Source organism: Myotis brandtii, unplaced genomic scaffold, assembly GCF_000412655.1.
Source record: "Myotis brandtii unplaced genomic scaffold, ASM41265v1 scaffold225, whole genome shotgun sequence".
Lineage (NCBI taxonomy): Eukaryota > Metazoa > Chordata > Mammalia > Chiroptera > Vespertilionidae > Myotis > Myotis brandtii.
In genome coordinates, this window is record NW_005358435.1 from 28,503 (window position 1) to 33,556 (window position 5,054).

Consider the following 5,054-nt stretch of genomic DNA (forward strand, 5'->3'; position numbering starts at 1 on the left):
GGTCAAATTTTTTTATTATGAATATGTATATATAGATTCAATATCTATTTCTTACTATGGTTTCTAATCAGAAAAGTTTAAAAGTCTCTGGCCTTTAGGATAGTTTAGTGGTTAAAAGTGTGGGCTCTGGAGTCTACTGGCATGGGTTTGAATCTCAGTAGCTGTACTAGCTGTGTGAGATTGGGCAAGTTCACTTACCCCCCTGCATCTCAGTTACTTCAGGGAGGTATCCTATAGAATAAAAGCATAATATGCAAATCGATTGAATAGCGGAACGACCAGTCGGTGGGGGGCAGGGCCGGCAAGCAGGCCACAGCAGGCCAGGCAAGGCGCGTGCCAGCGGGCAGAGGGAGGGAACGGCGATGGGGGTGGTGGAGCGATGACCAGCAGCAGTGGAGGAGCGATGGGGGGGCTGGCACCGTCCCCTGATCACCGTCCAATCACCTCCTACAGAGGGAGGCTGGGCGGCAATGGCAGGGTGATGGGGGTGGTGCTGTCCCCTGATTGGCCAGCCCAATCGCCTCCTGCAGAGGGAGGCCAGACTGCGGCTTAGGCCCGCTCCCCCAGGGGAGCGGGCCTAAGCCATCAGTAGGACATCCCCTGAGGACTCCTGAACTGTGAGAGGGCGCAGGCCAGGCTGAGGGACCCCGCCTCCTACAGAGGGAGGCCAGACTGCTCCCCCGGAGGAGCAGGCCTAAGCCATCAGTAGGACATCCCCTGAGGACTCCTGAACTGTGAGAGTGCACAGGCCAGGCTGAGGGACCCCCCGCCTAGTGCACAAATTTTCATGCACCGGGCCTCTAGTCCTATATAATAAAAGCCCAGCTACTGAAATGGCGGAACGACCAGAATGACTGTAGCTCCTCACCCTGCCGGCCCCACCCCCAGTGGGGACCCATACCCCAATTGGGGGCATGGCTGGCCTGCAAACCGCCTGCGGCCCCTTGCCCTGCCAGCTCCGTTCCCCAGCAGGGACCCACACCCCAATCCAGGGCCTCCATCAGGGCAGGCCAGCCGGCCCCCACCCGTGCACCAGGCCTCTATCCTATATAATAAAAGGGTAATATGAAAATTGACCCTAACAGCGGAATGACCAGAATGACCACCGAACCCATCATTGTGAGGCGCACTAAACACCTCTTGGTCCCTTCCCCCAGCCGGCAGGCACCAATCACCTGATGGCAAATAGGAACTGGGGGTGGATGGCAGGGGACGCAGGCAGTGCCAGGCCAAGGCTCCCACCCCACCGGTCACCCCACACACACAGAGGGTGACTCATGGCGGGGGCGGGGCCAGCAAGCAGGTGGGAACAGCTGACCTCTCAGTCTCTTACCCTGGCCGTCAGGCACCAATCACCTGATGGTGGGTGGGTGGCAGAGGGGGGTGGGGCCGACTGCGGGCAGCTGAGGAAGATGGCCCTGATCACAGGCCAGGCCTAGGGACTGTACTCACACATGGATTTCATGCACCGGATAAAAGCCAGCGACCAGAACGACCAGAACAACCAGTCGCTATGATGTGCACTGTGGCCAGCCAACTGGCTCAATGGGGGTGGGGCCTGCCGGCCAATCTCCCGCGGCCCCTCCCCCTGGCCAGCCCTGCCCCCAATCGCCCCCCCTAACCCAGGTCAGGGCTGGTGGGGCCAGCCGGCCAACCTCCCATCTCCTCCCACTGGCAGGTTGGCCCCAATGGCCCCAATTGGGGCTGGCCAGCCGGACCCCACCCATACATGAATTCATGCACCAAGCCTCTAGTAACACAATAAAGAGAACTATAAGATGTGATATTGGCCCTGACCAGTTTGGCTCAGTGGATAGAGCTTCAACCTACAGACTGAAGGGTCCCAGGTTCGATTCTGGTCAAGGGCATGTACCTTGGTTGTGGGCACATCCCCAGTAGGGGTTGTGCAGGAGGCAGCTGATCAATGTTTCTCTCCCATCGATGTTTCTAACTCTCTATCCCTCTCCCTTCCTCTCTGTAAAAAAATCAATTAAAATATATTTTTTTAAAAAAAGATGTGATATTGGATATCACCATCTCTGAGGTTCTGGGGCCATCTATTTTCAGAAAGTGCCATTCTGTCCCCTATATCTCTCCTTTGCCTCCAGATTACTGCTAATCTTTTGAGGGAAACCCAAGCCATTTAATATATAAAAGTTCTCTGGAAAATTGGCCAGATAACTAGTTGCAGACCATCTCACCTACTGAGAACAACTAGAAAAGCTAGACAAAAAAATTGTTCTGAAGGCACCCGAGCACAGATATACAATGTCCACCTCCCTGGAGAGGACAAGGAGACTGGCCCGACTCTTCAGTAGAACTGATAGCGGTTAGAAGACAAATTCTTTAAGAAAAAATTAAGGGCTAGAAGAAAATAACTGCCCATCTATAATTCTATACCCAGAAAGAAAAAAAAATCAATATTTAAGATGAAATAAATACATTTTCAGACAAGCCCGAGCACAGATACACAATGTCCACCTCCCTGGAGGGGACAAGGTGACTGGCCCGACTCTTCAGTAGAACTGATAGCAGCTAGAAGACAAATTCTTTAAGAAAAAATTAAGGGCTGGAAGAAAATAACTGCCCATCTATAATTCTATACCCAGTTAAACACACACACACACACACATACACACACACACACACACACACACACACACACACACACATCAATATTTAAGATGAAATAAATACATTTTCAGACAAAAAATGAGTGAATACATTACCAATAGACTCTAAACAAAGATTAAAGAAAGTTTTTTAGGGAGAAAGATCATTATCTCAGATACAAGAATAAAAATTTAGGAAAGAATAAAGAGCAGCAGAAGGATACAGGTATTAGTAAGTCTAAATAAATACTAACTGTATTAAAACCTAATAATAATGTCTCTTGGGATTAAAAACAGATGTAGAATTAAAATATATTACAGCAATAGCACAAAAGATAGGCAAGAAAGAACAGGGAATTAAACATGTCCTAAATTCCTTGCATTGCCTGAGAAGCAGTAAAAGCACTAATTTTATTAGACTCTATTAAGTCAAGAATCACACTTGTGCTCTGTAGGATAATAATAAAAAGAAAAGAAAATATGAAAATAACAAGCTAATAGAGAGGAAAAATAGAATAATCTAAAAAAATAAGACCTCATTAATGTAGAGCCACACTGGCTAGGGCAATGAAAAGGGTCATAAAAGAGAAAGAAATAAATGCATAACAGATGGAACTAATTGAAAACAGCTAATAATATATTAGTATTGTGTTCATAATATATGAACAATTGCATTAAATGTAAATGAACTAAATACTCCAATTAAAAGACATTGTCATACTAAATTTTTTTAAACTATATTCTGCTTACAAGAGGCAAACCTTAAACATACAGAAAGGATGAAAATAAAGGGATGTAAAAAGGTATTGCCTACACACACTAACTAAAAGAAAGCTGATTAGTTATTCTAGTACCAAATTAAGTAGATTTTAAGGTAAGAAGCAATACAATACAAGGGAGATATTTTAAAATAACAAAAAGAGCCAGTCCCATCAGAAAGACAGAAAACTTCTCAATCTACAAACGCCTGCTAATATAGCCTCCATATATGTAAAACAGAGAAACTACCAGATCTAAAAGGAGAAGTAAAGAAACCCCACAATCATAGTGATAGTCTTTAACATTCCTTTATCAGTAATTAATAAACCAATAAAAATACATCAGTAGGAATAGAAAAATTTTGACCAACACATTTAACCTAATTGACATTTATAGAACAAAGCAACCAAAAACGGCAGAGTGTATACTCTTTTTCAAGAGCACAAGGGACATTTCCCAAAATCAACATATGCTGACCTATGGAATACGTCTCAAATTTAGAAGAGGGTGCGGACAGGGTTTGCTATTGGATTGGATGTGAGTATGAAAGAAAAAGGAGTCAATGTTGATGACGAAGGACTCAGTGCTATGAAGCCACGAGTGACTGACTTGTGCCCTGGCCAGTGTGGCTCAGTTGGTTAGGTGTCATCCTGTGCACCAAAAGGTTGCCAGTTCAATTCCCTGTCAGAGCATATGTCTGGGATTGCAAGCTCAATTTCCAATAGGGGGCATGCAGGAGGCAGCTGATCGATGTTTCACTCTCACATCAATGTTTCTCCCTCTCCCTCTCCCTTCCTCTCTCTCTCCCTGAAAGTCAATAAAATATATTTTTTTATGGTAAAAAGAAAAAAGGAGTGACTGATTCATGTTAGCATTTTGGAAAGATATGTGCGTGTGCGTATGTATGTGTGTGTTCATGCATGCGTGCATGTGTGACAGTCATAAGGTAGTCAGGAGTATTTACATGTGTGAGTCAACCTGGGAATGAACCTGTGTCCAACTGAACATGAAGCAATTTTTCAGACTTGGTTTCCGGAATATCCCCAGGGTGAAATAATTTCCTGTTTTAATCACTCTCTTCTCGGCCTGAGTGTTCCTTATGTGAACTGAGCTGGCATCATCTGTTTCAATTTGGAATGGTGGGTACACAGCAAAGAACTCTATGAAAGTCCCACAAAGTTACAGACACTTCTGAAAAAAATGAAGTGTCAACCCAATTCCTGGCCTCTTTTATCAGAGTGGGATTGGTTGATTCCTCGACTGACTATCAGCTGTGAGTCTGGGTCTGGGAGAGTGATAAACAAGAGAAGCAGAGAACACTCCAGTATAGCCAAGGAAGCATCCATTCCAAAGGCCATACAACAAGGAGACACGGGGGGAAATCTCACATGCATCATTGGGTTATGTGCCCTTGTGTGATGTGTTTGCAGTAGCAGCTAAGAACATTCTAGAACTCAGTTCTACGAACTAGTTCTGAGACATTGGACTTGATAAGAAATAGCACATCTCAGTTTCTTCACTGTAAAATGGGCTGACGGACCTGAGACCACCATCGTTTTAAAGTAAATCAGATAAAACACACAGACTACTCGGAGCAGTGCCTGGGATTAAGTCAGCACAGAGTTAGCATGTGCAACTTTTATCATTGTGCTGTTTCAAATATTTCTTTCCTTTTTTATTATA